At 41.2% G+C, this 22,391-nt stretch overlaps 1 protein-coding gene across 1 annotated transcript in view; it reads left to right on the top strand.

The window, feature by feature from the left end:
- STAC (SH3 and cysteine rich domain) overlaps positions 1–22,391 on the top strand; it is a 598,932-nt gene that overhangs the window by 575,345 nt on the left and 1,196 nt on the right. The gene's annotated exons all lie outside the window — the stretch shown is intronic.

Genomic DNA, 22,391 nt, shown 5'->3' with positions numbered 1-22,391 from the left:
GTCCATCTGATTGAGATGTGCTGACTTCTTTGGAAAAACCATGTGCATTAGCCACAGCCACTTCTGGTGATGTTGCTCACCTTTTGGCATAGTCCTCAGGAGCAGCTGAGCTCACTTAGACTCAAGGACAAGCAAAGAGTACTGAAAGCAAAGGTGGGACTCTGTCCTTTGAAGACTTTTCAGCCTCACTGTCTTTCTGGGGATATTTGGAGAAACTGCACGTAAAGCTAAGATTTCAAGCAACAGCTAAATCCATGACCAGAGTAAATTCAAAAAAAAGAGTAAAACTATCCCTCCTGGGGATGCTTCTTATAAATCCAGGATAATCCAGCATTGGAGGCAGGATACAGGACTGCACATGGATGAATGGATCTGAGTCAGTGATGGCAGTTGCTCTTTTCCTACAAGAAAGGATAATGTAAATGAGAGCCAGAGGAAGATGAGCAGTGGGCACAGCCAGCGAAGGACTCTGGAATTTATTACTGCTTAGTTTACTGCAAAAAAATTGCAATCTTGCACAAGTGCAAATAGAAAGCAGGCAGCTCAGCATAAGCTATGAAAAGAATGGCAAGCAGGCAGGGTATTAAATAAGAGATGAGAAGTGTTCATAAGTTATTATTACAGCTTTAAGGGAAATATATGACTTTTCTGAAGTGATTTTAATGAGCAAGGTAGGAGAGAGAAGTAATTCTGGAAACTCTGCTTAGAGATTTGTATTAAGGAATCACTGAAATGCACCCACCAAATCAGCCTAGGGCTTCTAAGGAAGTTTGAGTGCATATCAATAAAATATTTGGAGAGAAAGAGCTAGCCTGCAAGTGCTGACCCAATCCCAGCACCCCTTGGGATCAGGTAGTTGGTCACCTGAGGCTATCTCTTTTGCCCTGTGCAGCAGTTATGTACATCAGGTAAAAGAAGTGAGATCCACTAGGGCATGGAGAGACCAGGTTGCATCACTGGACACTTGGCTGGCTTTACTCACCGCCTGCCCACATTTACAAGTGCAGAGAGAGAGATGAAGACCTGAGTCATCTGCCCGCATCTCCACAACAGGGAACCTAAAGAAGCTATAGGAACCTCTGAGGAATATCTTCCTAGCCAGTTTTCTCCTTCAGTATGTCTCTCCCAAGCTTAGCCTCATCCATATGGTCTTACATGTCAGGAGCAGTCCAAAGAGCAGGTTTATACCTCCTTGGCATTTCAGGCACTAAGACTCATCCCTCCACAAGGAGAAACGCTGTGTCCAGCTACAGATACAGCATCCTGGAGTGCACGGCCTGGATGCACTCACTGAGTCTCTGAAATCCACTTCAATGTGTGGGGTGGATGTCGTGCACCAGAGAGTTTCAGAACAGGAAAGTAAACTGCTCTTCTGATTGTTTCATATGATGCCTGCAGGCTGTGCAAAACCAGAGATATGTGCAGAATCGCATTTTAACTTCACCTTTCTTTTTAGTTCTCCCATCTGTGGCCTATTTACTGGGCAGAAGATCTGAGCGTCTTGGAAAACAGCCTGCTTGATCATTCATTTGTGGATCCTCATCATATACCGAGCAGGAAAGACAACTCACTTTCTCCAAGGAGTTCTTCAAGACATCATACGGACTGTGTTTGCCTTTTCTCAGGATACGTTGACCTTTTAAAGAAAAGGAATTCAGAATGCAGCTGGGTTGTAAGAATTACTATTTCTCTTCACTATTTTTATCTAGAACGGGTTGCCTGGTTTTAGATAAACAATATTTTCTACAAAAATAGCAAATAAGAGTATGTGTGACTTGCTGCAACACATGAGTGTACAACTGGGATACCAATAACCCTGGGACAACAGGCAGATACTAGATGAATAGTAGTTAGGGCTACTAACAGCTGAAATGTGATCTTGGATTCATTCATACAAACAACCAATCTATAGGATCTGTAATAACCAGTAACCTGGTGATTCTTTATTAAAAGAGCAGGATTTGCAGTTGTTTTTATTGTCATAAGTTAGGACAGAGTTGGTTCAAAGTGATCCCCGTAGGCAGATGGTTCCTGGAGGAAGATGTCCTGTTCTGCAAAGGCTGTTTCTCTCTGGAGGCGATTGCATGCTAGGCAGAAGGTGGCCTTCTATTTGTTATCAGTGTTTTATTGAAGACTTGAATCTTATTGCAGGGAAAATCCTCTTGATGCTTTTCCCTGCACTAGAAAGCCATGCCAGTTCATGGGCTGTTTTGGGACAGGGTCCAGAGGCTACATTTGGGGTCTTGTTTGAGATCTGGAGCTCCAGTCTGCCTTTTAGTTACAGTGCAAAGTTGAGCAAGCAAAGCTGTTCTTTTCAAGGACTGCTTTCTTCCAGACTGAGCCCACAGGGGCTGAAGGATACGCTCCCAAGGAGCACAGTCCAGCAGAGCAGCCTGTATCAACCCTTTGCAGCAAGATAAACACAAGGACTGTTTCCCTTTCCTAAGGGCTGAGTGCTTTATAGGTGTCTGTAGCGCAGACACGCGTGCTGACAGCCTGCCACTCAAATTGCAAACAGGCGAGCTCCAAAGGTCACCAAGCTGGTTATAGGAAGTGAACCAGAATAAACAACTCCTTTATCAGGCTTTAGTTTCTTGCAGACTCACAGAACACTTCAGCTTTGCTCTCCAGGGGAAGTTGCCTGCCGTGAGATGCCTGGGGATTTTATCTGGCTGCGGCTCAACTAACTTACACGCTTGGTCCTATCCCACATCTGCTTCCTCTTCTACCTCACGCTTGGCACCTTCTTCTGGTGGGTGAACACAGAGTCTATACAAGAGCCAGTTAACTGCTCTCTGAGTTCAGGTGAAGACTCCACTGGTGGTGTTATCCTATACTGAATTTTTGTAGCAATTTCCTCTTGGGAAATGAACCTGTTAAAGTATCTTGCATTTCTATGAGCTGCTGGGAACCCCCTGCCTGGGTTGCTGTGTACAGCACATTTCTGATTTCATCTTTTTTTAGGCAAAAGCTGGGCATGCTGTGGTTCAGGGGTTTGCAGAGAGGAGCAGGCTGCTACTTTCAGCCTTGCTTTGTAGCCAAGGTAAGTGTGATGCTGCTGGCTCCAGCCCTGACAGTGCAGTGACTTGCCTCATGCCAGGCCATCTGAACAGGAAAGGAAACAGGCCTTTTTCGCACTTCCCACTCATTAGAACAAAGGCTTGTTCACAAGGTCTACTGCTTTTTCCCAAACTGTTTCTATATGGACAACTGCCATAGATCAGCATGTACTGATAGTATCAAAGTTTTTCTTGGAAACCCTTCAAGGGAATCAGCTTGGTGGACCACACAGATGTTATCTGTACACAGTTTGGGAACCACTGATCTGCTTGAATCCAACTAGATGTTTTTTCTTTGTGTCATTGATCTCACACTTTTCTCAACTACCAGAATGCAGCTAGCATTTCCTATCTCTCTAGCAGCTAAATTTTATTCTTTGGGCTTCATCTGTGCATTACTTGATATGCCTGCACCCATCCACAGGCACGTACCCTTTGGAGCAAAAAAATTGGCCCCATCCTCCAAGACTCAGCTCACTTATTCTCTTGTTTTTAAAATGTATTTAGCAGTTGCATATGCATAAGCAAAAAGAGAACATTTAGAGAGGTGAGTTTAAGGCATGGGTGGATGAGGTGCTGAGGGATATGGTTTAGTGTTTGATGGGAACGGTTGGACTCGATGATCCGGTGGGTCTCTTCCAACCTGGTTATTCTGTGATTCTGTGATTCTGTGATTCTGTGAGAGCCCAAAACGCATCTTCAAGACTCGATGCAGGTGCGATAATCCAAACCCAGAAAAATGGGACAGAAACAGTCAGTGGCTAAACACAGTCCTTGAAAAACAGACTTTGAGATGTCCTTGCTATCATTGCAACAAACCTCTCCATGGTGGTTCCTAATCTAGAGTGCTCTTCCAGCTTTTCATGCATCTTAAAATTACAAGAACATGGGATGGCTTGCTGGGTAAGCATCTTTGCATGTTTTTCTGCTGAGGTTATTTGAAACCTCCCTAAAGAACTAACCATGATGATGTGGGGTCAATAATGGGGATTTAGCCTTTTCAGTGTCCCATTGTGCAGTATTTTTTGGCCCTTTCCCCAAGCTACTGGTCTGTGATTTTACCTATTTCTGGATGTAATTCACAGGGCTACATCTGTTAAAAAACAAGAGGAAAGCTTTCCTAACTGACCTCAGGCTGTGAAGCAGGAAACTCCACTGTCTAGTGGAGACACAACCTGTGCTTTCTCACTCTCAAGCTGTAACAAAAATCTCTGCATGCTCTCTGTCCTTGCATGATTTTATCCTAATGGGTTTGCTATCAGGAGTATCCACTTGTCTTGCAAGATCTTTATGTGACATTTTGAGTATTTATTTTTAGAGATAAGCACAAGGTCTAAGAAATGGTTTGGTGGGCCCATATATGACTAAGATGTGCCAAACCTGCTGTCTGGGACCTTTGCTGGATCACAGCCTGCCCACAAAGTGCAAAGCAGTGGCTACTGGAGGGGATGGTCAGTAAAGACAGCATAGAGCTGAGGGGTCATAGTAGGGCATTGCCACCGTGATGGGTCTGCAAGGCAGTTCCATGGGACTATTCCTTAGGAAACTGCTGAAATCCTGCATGGGGAGAGAAAACAACCTGGAAGCTCCTTCCAAAGTTCTGTGCATGTTCCTACAAAGTTCCACTCCAGCTTGAAATAAACATCAGGAATATATAGTTACTTTTAATGTAGTATAAGGCCTCCTTGACAATATGCTAAAACAAGTCTAATTGCTGTTATGATCACAGTATAAATGACTGGGAGAAGCTGCTCATTAGGAAAGGATTATTCTGTTGTAGACAGCTTGTATAGCAAGATGCCTCTTCAAGGAATACCTCTGGCAGTAGGGTCTCGACAGCAGTATTTTGTGGGGAACAGGAGACCTTCAGTGCTGTCCTGAATTGGAGCTTATAAAAGAACATGTTTACATTCACACAGTCTGAGTAAGTCATAATTTAAAAGCATGCCCTGTGATGTGACTGTCACTACCATTGTTCCTGTTTCTAAAAGTATTTGTTGGCAAAATGAAGCCTGAGCATCTGATTTGAACTGTAGGAGCTGCTCAACCCTCTGCCACTGACTCATTGTGTGGCCTTGGGCAAATCCTGTAATTACACTGGGACCTTGTTTCCCAGCCCTGAAGCTTGGATAATAAACATCCTCCCATTCACTCTAGGTTTTCTGTGACATTTAAAGCCAGCCACGGATTCTGCATTTCTCCTTCATGCTTTCCTCAGCAAGAAGCCACATCAATTTCAGTGAAGTTGTTCATTGTAATAAGAACTTCTCTGGATAAGGGCAGCAGGCATGTCAGCGGTGACTATCCAGCACTAGGAGATGTGTAGAGGAAAGACATTTTGTTATTACAAACAACTAATTACATTATTGTTAAAATCATTACTGTTTCCTGCTGAAAGGATCAGTATTCAGAGACTGATGCATTCTCACAAAAAATCAATGGGATACAAGGTTTGTATTCATCTTTCTGAGAGCCCAGTAGACCCTTAGCAAAGGCAGTGTATGGCATAAAATGATATTTAAAAAGTAGATACTGTGCCTGTACAGGAACACATGTGAAGTACAGCAAGAAACGTGGAAAGAATACATCTTTTTAAACAGCCAGGTTTTATTTCTCTTAAGTTAAGCAATAAAAGCTTATAGATGTATTTTTTCCTAATAGGTAATTTTTAAAATGGCTTAAATATACTTGCACCTTACTTCTGTGTGAACAGCTCTTCGTTGCCTCTTTAGGCTGCAGTGAGCACCTTTCACAATTATATTCTCTCTCTTTCTCTTTTTTCCCCCTCCCTCCTTTGTTTCTTGTTGAAATAAGCCATTCTAGACAACATCATATTCTGCACAGATTTTGACATTTTATTAAGACACGGGGATGCAGATTAACATTTTGGTAATTTATCAAAGATGATTCCAGTATTGTATAATCATTACTAGTTCAGCTGCCCTGCAACAGGAACATCAAGTTCTCGGATAAACAGAAAGAAAGCTGCCTAATTTCACTCTAGCATTAGTACATGCCACTATGTATTTCTTACTCGTCCTACCACAGTTGAATAATTCTCTCCAAGTATGTTCCATACCACAGTGACTGGCAAGCTATGCTGCTGAGTTGGTCATGGTCTACTGCCAAAAAACTCTAGGACTCTAGGAGGCGATTACTAAATTAAGGTAACTAAAAGCTGGACTTTTGGAGTCACAGGATCACTAGCGGATATAACAAAGGAGTTTTTCACTACGGTAAAGCACTATTCACTACTCTGATGCATTATGTAGTTTTGCTATTTTTTTTCTAGAACATCTGTACTGGTCAGTGCTAAGGGGAAGGTGCTGGATATAGGAATGGTGTAATCATAACATCTCACTTTTTCTGGAATATCAAACCCAAAGTATCTCTCTTGTGCTCCAGCTCCCCTATGCTGGTTTTCATCATGTGCCCACAAATTCATAGAATCATAATGGTTTGGGTTGGAAGGGACCTTACAGATCATCTAATTCCAACCCCGCTGTGATAGGCAGGGACACCTCCCACTAGATAAGGCTGCCCAAGGCCCCATCCAACTTGGCCTTGAACACCTCCAGAATGGGGCAGCCACAGCTTCCTTGGGCAACCTGTGCCAGTGCCTCACCACTCTCATTGTGAAGAATTTATGCCTAGTCTAAATCTGCCCCTCTCTCATTTAAAGCCATTCCCCCCAGTCCTATCACTACATACTTTTGTAAAAAGTCCCACCTCAACTTTCTTGCAGCCCTTTCAGGTACTGGAAGGTCGCTATAAGGTCTCCTCAGAGCCTTCTCTTCTCCAGGTTGAACAAGCCCAACTCTCTCAGCCTGTCCTCATATGGGAGGTTCTCCAGCCTTCTGATCATCCTTGTAGCCCTCCTCTGGACCCATACCAACAGTTCCATATCCTTCTTATGTTGAGGATTCCAGAACTGGACATAACACTCCAGATGAGGTCTCACAAGAGCAGAATAGAGGGGCAGAATCACCTCCCTCAACCTGCTGGCCACACTTCTTTTGATGCAGCCCAGGGTATGGATGGCCTTCTGAGCTGTGAGTGCATGTTGCTCATCAATCTGCACCGTCAAGTCCTTCTCCACAGGGCTGCTCTCAAATTGACAAAGAGTACACATTCAGTAAACTAGCAAGACTGGAGGAAACTGGTCTAGCTGTCTTTATTTATTCACTGATGTTTTTCAGATTATTCTCCCTGGGAAGAAAGTAAACAGAGACAAACTAGAATCTGCTTTATTTTCTTCCTTTTCCAGACAGTAACATTTTTCCAGAGTTAGGCTTTCCCAGATCCTCCTGAACCATCCTGAAGATCGTTGGTCAAGCTGGTGACACAGTCAGTTGTAACAAAACTTATAAGCTGCGATACAAGTAAATAACCTTTGTTATCTCTGGACTGTTAGTGTTCAGATATAAAGGAGTCCCTAAACCTACCACAGACCAAAAGATAGAGATGATATTTTAGGCAGAACTATGGATTATGCTCTTACAGCCTGCCATCTCTGTGTGATATGAAACCTGCTATTTCTCTGTAGATTTTTGTTTGGAGAAGAGATATCATACTAATCCCTTCAGGATCAAATAAGCAGGAAAGAATTCCATACGATTTTCCCCAGTGAGACCTGAAAATAGATGTTAGGAAGGTGTATTTTGCTGTGTTCTGCTCCCTAAGATGATGGATGAGTAATAGCAGTTTGTGCTTTGCTTGTGTATGTGTCTGTGTTTGTTTGTTCATTTAATAAAAAGCAAACCTTAAAATTTTAGTGCAAAATAAGTTAAAGGGGGGCAGAATGGAAATGTAGATGGACCTTTGGCTCAGTGCCCAGACTGAACTTCTCCTAACTTGAGAACAAACCTCTTGATCAGCAGCCAGAAAATTATTATTCCAACAGGTTTATGATCACGCTGGTTCTACAGTGAAAGATGATATGAAAACAAGGGTTGCACAGGGACATTGTGTTTTGCTGGAACAAACCGAGAAAATTCTCAAAGAGGGCTTCTCATTGTGCAATGCAGCAAACTGTAATGCGCTGTACAGTTATCCAAGCATTAACAAATGAAAAAAATCAAGTTATGGTAAATTTGCCTCAGCTCAAATGAATAGTGTAATGACACCAGACCCATATTCTGCTCCTGCCTGAAGACAAGAGAAATCCAGAAACGTACCATTTTCTCCCAGCGGAGTGACTCTGGATTTCCATGAAAGCAAATCAGTACCAAATTCAGCCCATTGTGTTCTGTTTTTTTCTTGTTTGTTGGACACAAAAGACAATGGCATTAAGTTCTGTCCAACCACCAGCCCCAGCTGAGCTATTGTATAGAGCTGCCTCATTCTTGGGACATGTGATTGGCACTTTGAGGTTTCTCCAGTCAGACATCCGAAATTACGAGCAACTTTTAAAAATGCAGGCCTCTAAATGACATTACTGAATTCTTGCAGAGATTATCAAATGAAAAGGCATTTTCATTAAGATGGAAATTCTGTCCCTGGTGAAATCAATGGCAGGTTTTCTATTGGGTTGGTTGAAGTCTGGGTTACCTCATCCATATTTTAATGGCATCACTGCTCATTCTCCAGAGAGAAAAAAAAAAAGGAAACTTCAGGGGAAGATTAAATTTGTCTTTCCAAGTGATTCTTGTCCCCCCTAGCTAGTGGAAAATCTGACTGTAGGTCACTTTTGTCAGTTATGCTATTATCTAAGGAAGTAAATTTGGAAAAGAACAGGTCAGAAATCCCTTCCTGTTGCTTAATAAGCAGTTAGGCTTCCGGAGACAGCAAAGGCAGTTGTCTTAATTGAGTGAATAATGTTTTTCTACTATTTCAGATCTTCTATAAATTAATTACTAATTGTTTTCAGTAGAACCCCTCTGTGACAAGCATGATTAGGAGATTGAGTCAATTATAAGATCACTCTGAATTTACACAAAATGCAACAAGAGTGGGGGAACAGCTGCCTCAAACGTGAGGTGAAAAGATTTTGAAGCTACTTCATGTCCCCACATAAGCAGATATATAGTGTTGAGAATAACATTATCTTTTTGTGTGTGTGTGTGATTTGCTTTGCAGAATAAATCAACCTTGCTCGAGTTCTTTTGTCCTCAGTAACCTTGCTAAAACGATATAGATACTTCTGGCTTTTAGGTCCCCTACTTTCAGATCCTGGGGTTTTTTTGTTTTTTTTTTAACTTCTTTTTCCAGGACTCTCCTCAAGAGTATTCTTTATTTTAAGGTCTCCTTTCTATCTCACACAAAGAGATGTCTAAATGCAGCACCTCAAAAGGAACTAGTTCTGAACTGTTTATCACCTAGGGAAAATGTAGTAAAAGGCTCTTGAGAACAAACTGTAGAGAGAAACTAGCAACTGTAGAGCTAATATAACTCTACAGGTACTGTGAAGATACTGGCCTTGGGAGAACATACCACTTTCAGAAATTCTAGAAATTAACTGCTGCAAAACTGTGATACTTGTGATCATGTATTGTATGGTTTAGGTCAATAGTGTATTATGTAATTATTTTGTCCTGAAAAAAGACTCCAGAGATTGTTCAGTCAACAGGCTTGTTTGGGAATAATACAGTTTCTCTGATCCTGTGGAAGCGTACTGGTGTTCTGTTTTTCTTGCAAGTATGTACAACATCCCACATCAGACAGGCCTGTTTAAGATCCATGATTGCAGCAGGCAGCCAAGGACCAGACACCCAGCTGGAGAAAACTAATTGAGGCCCCTTGATTTTAATGGGTGGCTGCTGAGTCACACCACTCCAGCATCCGGCCCTCTCATCTTGGGATGCAACAAATTATAGCAAATAATTAGGTTTCCTCATCCTCACCAGATCCGTTGTGTAATTTATTTTTACTTCTTCAACAGCAGGCTGTCTTCACCCTCAAAAACTATCCAGAAGTCTTTTCCCCATAGTGTTCTTATCAAGCAATAGTCATTCCTATTTTCAGTCTGGCCATCTGGCTAAAAAATAAATAAAAACCCCATGGTTTTATTTGTAAATTTTCTAGAAGGGGGAGAAAATAGGTCTTTCAACACATTCTTATTTCACAGAGAGCCCTGAAGGTCCTTCTTTATCTTTACGAAGGTCTCCCTTGCAGTGAATGAAAAATCTGTAACAAAGCATGCTAATAATGGGACTTCACAAAAGAACAAAAGTTTAGTAATTGCTTAGTCCATCTCTGGTGGGAGAAAAACCCCAATAATTTCCAAGAACAAGTGACCACCTTCTCTGCACCAGACACTCAGTGCTAATTACAGCACAGCTGGCATCGGTCAGGTTCATAAGTAACCTGTAGCACACAGTATATAAAATTGCGTGACACAGACCAGTGTGAACAATTTCTTCCCACCTCTCTTGAGATGCCTGTGTGTTATGAGCTCCTCATTTTGATACTGTGATAATAGAAAACAAGAACAGCCAGAAAGCCATTCCCTGGGATAATATTTTTGAAGTGTTTCAACAACTTATTTTTTCCATACTACAGCTTGTAATGGGCTTTAGTGACAGCTTAAAAAAGGTCCACTTTGAATGCACTGAACTCGGGACTGGTCTTTAGAATAGTCTGCTGGTGTTGGGAAGCATAGATGTGATCTTTTTTGGTTGGCTTAAGCCTAAAAGGCATACTGAGGGAGGAGTTGCAATATAAAGCCTTCTTCTGTTGTTCTGCACATGTATTTCTGGCTTCATCTCCTCCTGTGCCTGGGGCCTTATTCTAAACTGTCTGTGAGGTGGATGCCCCTGAAGGGACTGTTAGGGTTTTCTGGAAACAAAGCAGTAGATTTTTGTTTATTCCCAGCTGTGAATAACAAGCAGTTGAGGGAATGAATCTGTGTGTATGACAGATACGCTGCTGTGTAATCTGCTTTCCTGTTTTGGTTATAGCAGCTGATTCCTCCAGAGTCATCATGGGCAGGATGTCAAAGTGAGGTGGTGTGATGAGATGGTGCCTATGCTATGTGGCACATTGGCTTCAGAGAAGTGTGATAACAGAAGAAGGGGCTGCCCTAACCTGGAGGGAGGGCAGGCAGGGTGCAAGGGGAGTGAGTGCCCACAAAGGCTGCCCTATATCTTCCCTCTGCCTGGAGCCCTGGTCCCTCTTTGGGCTCCTGGGTGCAGAAGGGAATTGATCCTTGGGCTGCACATCCAACAAGTCTCAAATAATGGAGAAGAAGTGATGCTGCATGGACTTTAGGCTGGCAGGAAGACTTTCCACACCACAGGTAGCTCAAGGTAAACATAATCCCTTTCTCATGCTGGTTATAAGAATAGCTAAAGAAGAGATACAGGGTGGCCTTGGATCTGGCTGAGTCTGATCCAATGTTTGACAAAGGAGTTGACCTAGGGTAGGAAAGTCCTATGTGCAAGCAATGAAATGCAGGTTGCTCCACAACTGCCAATAAGCAATGTTTACAGTGCTTGACAGTGTGAACAAAGCCCTCTGAAGGGCATTATCTACTACTCCAGGTAGACACAGCAGTCCCATGAGTGTGCAAGCTGACCAGAAAAGCAAACAAGCAATGGCCTTTCATAAAGCAGCAAGTACCAGGAAGCATCCCTGACTGGGGTAAGTGGTTTGATCTTCAGAAGAACTGTTCAGAGCACTGAAAAACCAGGCAGCTTCCAGCAGCGATGGCTGGATTCCCATGTAAGAAAGAATTTGCACTTCAATATGCAAATAGAAGCATGGAAAGCTCATCAGCAATGAGCACAAAGCTCCTACCGAAGTGTAGGTGAGCACAAAGAGGCATTTTAACAGCTGTTTGAAATGGACTCAGTTGGATTTTGTGCTGTAATGCCTGCATCTTGCTGCTTTATTGATAAGTCTCAGTGTCAGAACCCACAAGTTGATGTAATGGGATGCCAGCAAGTCATGGGAAGGAAGAGCATGTGAGAAAAATAAAGAAATAAAATGTAATTGCTCTTGTCAAAACAACTCTTTGATGATGAGATAGGTGACAAAAACAAGGAGAAGGGGACAACAGAGCTGCTGCCTTTCTGAGGTAAAATACCCCCCGACCTCCCCAACATTCTAAAACCACAAAGTCTTGAATAAATGTGACTACAAAGTGAGAGAGTTAGATGACCTGATGGCTGGTAAAGCAGTAAGATATAAAGCAGATAAACATGGAGAACAAAACAGTGCAAGGAATAATATTTAGGGATGTGTGCATAAGCAACAGGGAAAACTGCTGCTGGCACAACTAGAAATAATGACACCAAGACAGTGGGTTATTCTGCTGCAAAAGAAAGAGGTTCGTCTGTTTTGGCAGACTCCCAAAGAGGGTAGAGTGCAGTGCTCCTTTGGAAGTTGTACTTTTGCCTTCTTCTCAAGTGGTGCCAGAGAAAACCCCATAGCAGTGAAGAAAGGGGAAAAAATAATAAAAGCAGAAAGGTGTTTAAATCATCTCAGTAATAACATATATCTTTAAGGTATGGAGAACCAGCTACTGGGCAGTCAAGCCATAAATAGTGAGCACCAAATATTGTGCACTAGAGCAACTGTAAATGGTCTGACTTCATTCCTTCCATCTCTTCCGTCTGAGGAGATTTCCAGGGGTAAACAACAGAAGATAAGGAAATAGCAGTGAAAAGTTCCTGAAGGAGAGTTAAGTGTATAAAAATCCAGACACACCACTGAAGCAGCAACAGAAAAGTCCAAGCAACATAGTTGGAACAAGCACTGAGAAAAATGTATAGAGAAAACTTTTGGAACAAGTATAGATCAAAAAGTTATTTTGCCCATCAAGTTGTCTTTTGTTGTTGTTTGATTTCTATTATGCTAAAGGAAATGCAGATTAGTTACATTCTCTGAAAACTGATGAGGCTGCATCAAAGATACCAGTCTCTACTTTAATACCTCCTTCTAATGGGAAGAGAAGAATAAAAGCTGTGAGGTCTGAAATATTTGACTAATGATACAGGACACAGCATGAAGTCAGAGATAACAGTAAGATGTTGATGATAAAGCCAGAATCCAGACAAATAAAGATACGGACAGAGACCTTATATGATAGCTCAAAGCCAGTTAAAATCACAGCAAAACAAGTTAGTTTTCTTGGGACCATCAGTGTTTTTTTCAAACAAGTAATTGTCTGGTTTCTCACTGGCTTGATACAGTTAGTAAGTTCAGCCAGCAAAATCCTCCCTGTATTTTTTGTATGCTCTCCCTTTGGAATCGTCCATAAATCAAGCATAGTACATGAGGCTATGTTTCCTGAGGAAGGGATCAAAATTGATGAGCTAATTAACAAAAGCTTGAAAGCTGTCGTTTTGCTGGTTTTACACCACGCCAATTTTTGCAGCAGAGGATCACAGTGCTGATTTTTTCCTAAGTCATTAGTCATTATTTCTTTCAGCAAAGCCTTTGACAGCTTGCTTTGTGTAGTGTGGTGGAATATTCCACAGGATGACAAAGCAAACATATGTTTGAGAATCTATGCAAGATGCTAATTGCAACAGGGCATGAAGATTGGTGTGAGAACAAAGTGCATTATGCTACATTCAGTGACATAAACTATTCAATTCCCTATAGGTTTTGCACTTCATTTACTTTTGGGAAGATATTCTGTAATACTATCACAGATGGGAAGGAGAAGAGAAAGCAGAAGTGCCAGCTTTTTATGATATTTCACACTACCACAAGACAGCAGGGAACGCCGGTTCATAAAGTCAATCAGTATTAGAGTTTCTTCTCTTTGAATGCTCACAGCCAGTGCAGAGGCTTTGCCATCCTGTTCCTCCATCTGTACACTAGTTCAAAATGAATCATCTGCACTAGTGGACAGTGAAGAGAGTAAGTGCTTCCACAAAACATCTCTTTTACAGAAAACCTTTAAAATTAAACCATAGCCATCTGTCATAGTAAAGCTTAGATACACTTTTCACCTTCAGAGAGCTTTATGGGCATTGACTAATTAGTCCTTGGGACATAAGAGGGCTGATTTTTACCCAATTTAGACTGGGAAGTCAGCAGGGGCATCTTGTATCCTGGGGCAGGAATTTAGGCTCCCTGCAAGCAGGAGAATTGCTGTCCTTTTGTAGTAGTCAATGTTTTCAAGTGGGTGAGTGTAAAGTTGAGCACTTCCATTCCTACTTAGGCACTTGTGGCAAATTAAAGGCTTGATCTTTTTTTTCACAACTGCTGCACACCCAGATGCTCCTATTGACTTATAAATACTAAATGTCGGACTTGAATAGGAGCTGCAGGTGCTTAGTCCTTTGAACATTAAGCAATTTAAAAAGGGTGTGAATTAGACCTACGCAAGTAAAGTGTCCATTGATTTGGTAGCTGAACTGGAAAATCTTTTCCATGCTCTATATGTTTTTTAATTTATTTGAAAAATGTTTTATTTTTAACTAAAATGACCTTCCACTACCACAGATTTTTTTATCTTTTAATTTTGTGCTGAATTAAATGTTTCATTTTCTGCATTGGTTTAGAGAACAAGAACTTTAGGTAGCTTAAGTCTTGAAACACCATGAGCTTTGCTCTGTTCTGTCACTTAGAAATGCCAGATTAAAGTCTTTCACTTCTTTAAATGAATACTTTGTGTGAAAAAATGATTCAGCAAGTTTGAGACTAATCTATAAACAGTTTTTTATGGACTCAGAACTTCACGTTTTAGCGAGTAAATCATTCTCCTGTCTCTAACTTCAGGTTTGGGAACTGAACATACAACATTCACAGAGTGATGGTAGCTCTCCAAATGAAAAACTTGGATTCAAATTCTGTTGGTTCCAGCTAGGATGTTTCAGGGACCCCAGCCTCCAGCAAACTGCTTTGCCCCCTTGCCAGAGGTTAAGAGCTCCACAGCAAAGACAATTCACAGCAGAGCTGTAGCAGCTTATGAGTTATTGTGAATACTGTTTTACAGTTTATCTTTTAAGTGCCAAGTAGCAGACCAAGGTTGCTGCTTCATAGTCTGTGCCTGTCTGACTGACTAAGCCCTATCCAACCCTTGTCCTTCTCTCCTCCCTTATCACTGTCATCTAGAAAGGAAACCTGCTCCAAAGACTCACCAAAGGATGGTCCTCTTTAGAGAAGGGAAGGTAGAAGGGGATGGGATTGCTGAAAACAGAGGTGAGAAGTATTTAAAATGTTAAATAGGGGAAATGCTATGCAGTGACCACAGTATGTTAGCAGTGAAATTTATATATGAAGACTATAACTTCCTTAAGGCCTTGATGTAAATAAGCAGACAGTACTTTGAGCTATTGAATAAGAGGAGGATGGCAAAAGTGAAAGACCTAAGGGAGGCATGAAGAATGGATGACATAAATGGATAAGAGAATGCATTAAGACACTGGTGTGAGAATGGTGAATCACCTCCATTGCATTTTATTAGAATAGGATGTTACCTACAAGACCTTTGCTTCAACTTTTCACAGTTCCCATAAATCAATACATAGTCCAGCAGTGATGCGAATAAAACACTATTTAAGGCATCTCAATTTTTCTGAAGAGCCATGTAAATTGAAGTAGGTAATTTTGAAAAGTGCAGGCCAATTTTTGTGTGTTTATTCCAAATGAACGTTATTTAGAATACCACGCTATCTAAGGAGTGTGTGTGTTCAAAGGTTAGGATGTTTTGAATAGTTCTTTATAACTTGCTCTGAAGCCTTATGAATTTTTTTGGCATGGACAGACATTTTCAGCCATGAGCATTACACTCCTCAAGAAATTTGCAAAATAAAATCTGACAACAGGGCAAAATATTTTATAAGCAAAGTGAAGTTCCAAAATAATGGAATAACAAATGCAAACTGGGGGAAGGCTAAGTATAAATGCTGAAGCACATTCAAAAGTGTGTTTGTGTCGCTTCTGCAGCTGCTGGAGTGCCACTTTCTTGTGTGGATTCATCCAGTGAAACACTTGACGTTAATCACCTTATTAGGAAAGTGAGCATCCAGCATAACACTGAGCAGTGAGCTTGTACTCTTTATTACAACTTTGCTGCCAGCAGTTACTGTTAATCAATTGATATTATGAAAGGATTACAATGGATGATAGACAGAGCGGTCTGTTATTCTCAGCAAGAAAGTCGCAAATCTGTCGAAACACTTGTGAGTAAATCCTAGGGAGGGTTTATCAATGCATCAGTATTTGTTGTGATTTATTATGTGCTGCGATTTGGGACAGGTGGATTTGACATTGACCAGCAGTGAATTGTGCCCTGCAGTTACTCGAGACAGATGTTGTGTTGCTTCTATGACTTTGGCCGTACCTGCTTGTCTTCCCTGCATGTCAAACTCTGTTTTAGAGAGAAGATGGCATTTACCATGAGTTTGGGTGGTGTTTATCTATCTTGCTAGTTGAAGTCACTGTAGTGTATTGCAACATAAACAGCACCACTGCTGCACAAAAAAGATGGAACTGGTCTGTAACATTAAGGATCTGTAATAGTATGTGACATGGCTTAGCACCCTTCAAACCTCAACTGCACATACAACACAGCTGCTAAATTGATAAAAATAGATCACTTCTATCAAATATTAATCTGTTTAGAATACAAGGTGAATAGAAAACAGGCAAATGTTAAAGAAGTTTTGCAGCCTGTTGAAGGACTGAGCAGCTTCTAAATTTGGGGCTTTTTTTTTAAGCATTCTATGGTTTGTGCACTGGCCAGTAACGTTATTACCTACAAATCAAACAGCATAGCAGACTGGGTAAAGATGTAGAAATCTCAATAAAAATGCAGTGAGTCGTTTCGTAAGGCTAGGATTATTAATAATAACTGTGCCACAGTTCTATCAGGAGACCCCAAATGAAATCAGAGCTGAAATATATTGGTTATCTACAAATACACAGAGAAAAAAAATGTCTTGAAGAACTTGCAGCTTAAACTGACAAGGTTAAAAAACAAAAGAACACATAAACAAACATAAACCAACAACAAGGGAATGGAAGGTAAAAGTGAAGGAGAGGAGAGGAGAGGAGAGGAGAGGAGAGGAGAGGAGAGGAGAGGAGAGGAGAGGAGAGGAGAGGAGAGGAGAGGAGAGGAGAGGAGAGGAGAGGAGAGGAGAGGAGAGGAGAGGAGAGGAGAGGAGAGGAGAGGAGAGGAGAGGAGAGGAGAGGAGAGGAGAGGAGAGGAGAGGAGAGGAGAGGAGAGGAGAGGAGAGGAGAGGAGAGGAGAGGAGAGGAGAGGAGAGGAGAGGAGAGGAGAGGAGAGGAGAGGAGAGGAGAGGAGAGGAGAGGAGAGGAGAGGAGAGGAGAGGAGAGGAGAGGAGAGGAGAGGAGAGGAGAGGAGAGGAGAGGAGAGGAGAGGAGAGGAGAAATGAATTCCTAAAGCTGATACAGTTCACCCACAGTTGTATGGTGGATTAAGGTCTCACAGTTGAGTCAAAGCTCAGAAGTCCCATTTCCCTAACTGCCTGGCTAGGACCCTGCCCTGTGCCATGTCAGTGTTAGCCATCTTCTCTTGTTAAGGTACACAGTTAGACATCATGGTCTGTACCTTAAGGTGGTTGATAATCAACTTCCCTAGGTCAAGCACCAACCACTTTTCTTCTTAATTTGAGGGTGATCCAATGCTGTTTCTAACAAAAGAGTGATTTCTGCTCATGTGCACAAGGGGTGAATTAAGCTCTGTGAATGCAGAATAAAAACTATGTTTACTATTGGTGACAATGCTGTGGTAAGCTTTCCTATCTAGTAAATTATTCTGTCACACATTCAAGACTGAACATGGCAAGAACTGCCCAAATTTTTTACTATTTAAATAGATATGCAGAACTTCTTATCAGTCTCAGTGAGAGTAGGGATACATGAAATGTGCTGCATTCACTATGTATTGCAGATTGCAGGACTTCCTTGAATTATCGCTTTAAGTTCTAAAAGCGAGATTTAGCTTGCAGCAATGTCTCAGCAAAATGCCTGGTTTGATTCACTGGTCAGGACCAACTTACAATCACTGTTGAGTAGCTCCAGTGATTAACTGTTTTCACTGCAACAGGAGAGAAGCTCCTCTCAAGTTCAGAGCTTGCTGAACTTCAACATGAAATTGTTTTCAGATTTTTTTTAACTTTTCTAGTTCTTCCCAAATTTTTTTTTTCCTTCAGACAGCAGCAGACTAAGATGAAATCACTCCTAGGCCTTATTGTTCATGAACTCCTGTAGAGGTCATTCACAAGCAAACTAAACTACAGAAGAACAAGTAAATGGCAGTAAAAACAGTTTGTAGAGGTGTGGTTTTCTTTGTAGAAATACAATAGGTTAATGTAATGAAAACTCTTGAGATCCATTCCTGACCTCTTAATTTTCCTACTTGTTCATGCTTGGATTTCATAACTGGTGTGACGAACATAGATATTCTAATTTCACAACCTTAACTTTTAACAATTTATTTTATTGTAAATCAATGTCCAGATAAGATGGAAATGAGTCCATAAAGAGACCTAAAGTACTTTTTAGAGTGGGGTTGTTTCTAGGTTAATTAAAACATGTCTTACGTGACATTTATTTATTTATTCATTAAGCTGGCTGTTCTGCAAAGGTCATCATCTTTCCCACCTGTTTTATATATAAATGTATATGCAGGAGATTTACAGTCTGAACAGGTATACTAAAACTGAGTCATAAAAACCCTTACCTCATACTGACCTGGTTTAATCATCCGTCACCAAATGTTCCTGTATGACTATATGAATATATATATAAAAATATAAAATTCATACAAATCTACATCTACATAGCAAACTGACAACTGTCATTTAGGGATTGGAGTACAGAGATCTGCATAACATACTGCACTTAGAAAAATGAGCTTGAAGTTTCTGATACAGTCCACTTTTATTAATGTCATTGTTCATGAACTTAGGGCAGATCAGCAGGACCTATTGAAAAATATACCACAGACTGTGCAACTATATGTGTGCATGTATACACAGACAAAATGTTTTCATTCAGACACAGAGATAGCAAGCCTTGTCAAAGTAAAGAAAAAATTATCTGTGACTTCTAAAAAGTCAAAATGCAATAATAATCTTGTATTTTGTTTCTATATCACAGCCATCATCCTGGTATGCTTTAATGGCTGTGAACAAGATTCTGTGGGTAACTACTTATATACAATTAAAATACTGACATTATTAAAGGCCATCCATTAACATTGCAAGTACAGCAAAATCCAGCCATGCTTGCTAGAGGGCACGTGGCAACTAGCTCCACACAGCCACTTCCTTACTTGCCTCTGGTGGGATGGGGGAAAAAATTGGAAGAGTAAAAATGAGGGGAAACTCATGGGTTGAGATAAGGACAGTTTAATAGGTAAAGCAAAAGCCATGCAAGCAAGCAAAGCAAAACAAGGTATTCATTCACTACTTCCCATCAGCAGGCAGGTGTTCAGTCATTTCCAGAAAAACAGGACTCTCGTCACCCATGAGAGTTACTTGGGAAGACAAATGCCATCACTCTAAATGTCCCTCTCTTCCTCAATTCTTCTCCCAGCTTTATATGCTGAGCTTGACATCTTACTGTGTGGGATATCCCTTTGGTCAGTTGGAGTCAGCTGTTCCAGCTGTGTCCCCTCCCACCTTGTTGTGCACTCCCAGCCTACTGGAGTGGTGGAGTGGTGTGAGGAGCAGAAAAAGCCTTGATTCTCTGCAAGCACTGCTCAGTAACCAAAACATCCCTGAATTCCCAACACTTTCCATCACAAATCCAAAACATGTCCCCATTCTATAATGGCTACTGTGAAGAAAATTAACTCTACCCTAGCCAAAACCAGCACAGCATAACAAAAGTCATCTTGAATAACCTGTGCCACTGGAAGGTTTTGGCCAGAAGTACTATGACAAAACTCAACTTCTTGAAAAATTATCAGGAGCGCTTTCAGGATCATAGGATCTAAGGTGTTCACTGTCAAAAGCAATTAGTGGCTTTGATGCTTTCTACAGTTTTGGGACACTCAAGTTGAGATCTCTACAGACCAGGCTGCAGAGGGTGATTAGCGCCCACTGGACTATCCTAAAACATCCTTGTTGTCAGCAGAGCCAAGCAGGAGTCCTTCCTGGAAATTCTTTTTTTGTTGGTTTTTTTTTTAAGGTTGTAGCCGAAATAGCCACACAAATTAAAATGCTTAATTCTTGGTGTTTTCTGTTCCTGTGCTCCCTCTTCTGGCTTTCTAGAATTATTTAGCAAATATCTTTTGCCCACATCATAAGGACAACTCCAATATCATTTGTAAAAGCATCAGTTGTAATGATAACACATGCTTTGCTAGCAGACACTACAGAAAGGACTACTACTAAATAAACCAAGAAGTGGCCATAGCAGCCCAGCCCTTCTATATATGTGTATTCTGAGTAAAAGTTCCCTGGGCTTTTGGAGAACAAAAATAATCCTACTATTGATACAGTAATTGGAATAGTATGGATATTGGATGTGGATATAAGAGTAGTGAGGCACTGGCACAGGTTGCCCAGGGAAGTTGTGAATGCCCCATCCCTGGAGGTGTCCTGGAGTTGTTCAAGTGGATGGGACCTTGGGCAGCCTGGTCTAGTGGGACATGTCCCTTCTCATGGCAGGGGGGTTGGAACTGGATGATCTTTAAAGTCCCTTCCAACCCAAACCATTCTATGATTCTATATGGATATGGATGAACAGAAGGCTTCACTGGAACATGCTCTCTAGATATCCAGTTTGCTCTCTCTCATGAATGTTACAATAGAATGCTGTGCTTAAATTTGTCCCCATAAACTAGCAGAACATTCTTGACAATTTTTCTTCTAAATTGTGTAAGAATAGCACTGTTAAATAAACATTCTCCACTGCTGTTTAAAATCCAACTATTGTGGTAATATACAGCTGAAATAAATTTTAATGATTTTCACTGCTGAGCCTGAAAGAAAAATAAAAATATGGTGAGCAAAATTTTGCATTTAAAGTGTTGTTCCTTCTTAATAATTTTCCAAACATCTTTCCTACCACCATGTATATATGTGTGTTTGTCTTCACAAACAAAGTCAGTTCCCCTATATAAACACACTGGAAAAGCGGTCCTGAGGTAACAGTGGAAAAGAAGGTCAACAAAACTTTCTGGCACATTTAATGTTATATTTACAATGCCATTTTCTAAGTTGTAAACACTTTTTGCTTTCATTTCAAGCACCAAAAATCCAGGTAACACATACAGAAAAAACCCCCTTGTTATTACAGAAACAGTTCAAACACAAACTGGACAGCCATTTACCTGGTGTTGATATTGTCCCTCTTTCAATAAACTCCACATAGCAGCAAGAAACTCTTGAGATGGTTTGATAAGTGTTTTCAGCGTATATAATAAGAATTATATTACATATTCACCTCACATTTTCAGTTTTGGTGTTCTACTTTAGAAAAACAATATGAAAAGACGCTTTAAAATCTCTACTAAACACAGGAAGCAACCCATTGCAGTTGAATGTGCAAGGTCCAGCTTCTCCATAGCATTCAAGGAGGTGCTAAAAGTCAACGACTTTTAAGAAATGCTCTTTGATTGGGGAGAATTCCTGTTGTGGAATCTTAAGCAGAACTGTGATGTTTCCTGCCAGCTCCCCAGGTGCTGGCTGCTGTCACCTGTGTCCTTCACCAACCTGTGAGGTGCTGGAGAAAGGGTGAGCAGACAGGCAATTCCCCTCTATTTCTGCATGTGTGAAAAGGAGCTCACATGTTTCTGAGGTGCACTCTTAGCCCCTGTCATTTGGTAGAGAGTGCACTCTAGTCCTATAAATATAGCAATGTGCAACTCAGGTGAGTCACCCCACTTACTGCCTAACACTGGAGTATTTGCTCAGATCTAGCCTGTCGCTGACACGGTATCTTACAGCCTAAGGGGAGAATCAAGTCCCGCTTCCTCTTCTGGAAAGCCCCCAGCAATTCTGGTGGATACAAAATCCCAGTAATCGGCTGTGGTATTTTCCGGGCAAGGAGCCTCATAAATGCCACCTGATGCACAACAGCATTATTGTGGTCTGAGGACCTCGGTGTTGCAAGAGAGTGGTTTTAAGGGTAATCATGGGGAATTATTAACCTGCATAAAGATATTCTCACATGTAATTATTTGCAAGATTAGAACCAGTAGTTTCACAAGTTTTGGCCCTCATGTGATGGTTCACAAAGAGTAGATTTTGTTATACCAGACAATAAAAGTGGCCGTAACACAGCAAGGCTTCACGGCTGCACTCTCCGTTTGTATCGGAGTCAAAGTGAAATCCACAGGACTTCGGGAAAAAAAAAAAAGGAAAAAAAAAACCCCCAAAAACTTCAGTACTTGTAGTATTAGAAAATATGATTTAATGGCTTGTAGGATCGCGTGTGTAGTCCATGCAGTAGCTGTGA

This window comes from Phaenicophaeus curvirostris, chromosome 6 (genome assembly GCF_032191515.1).
Source record: "Phaenicophaeus curvirostris isolate KB17595 chromosome 6, BPBGC_Pcur_1.0, whole genome shotgun sequence".
NCBI classification, from domain to species: Eukaryota; Metazoa; Chordata; class Aves; order Cuculiformes; family Cuculidae; genus Phaenicophaeus; species Phaenicophaeus curvirostris.
The sequence above is the reverse complement of the archived record's forward strand: the minus strand, read 5'-3'. Positions and strand labels throughout refer to the sequence as shown.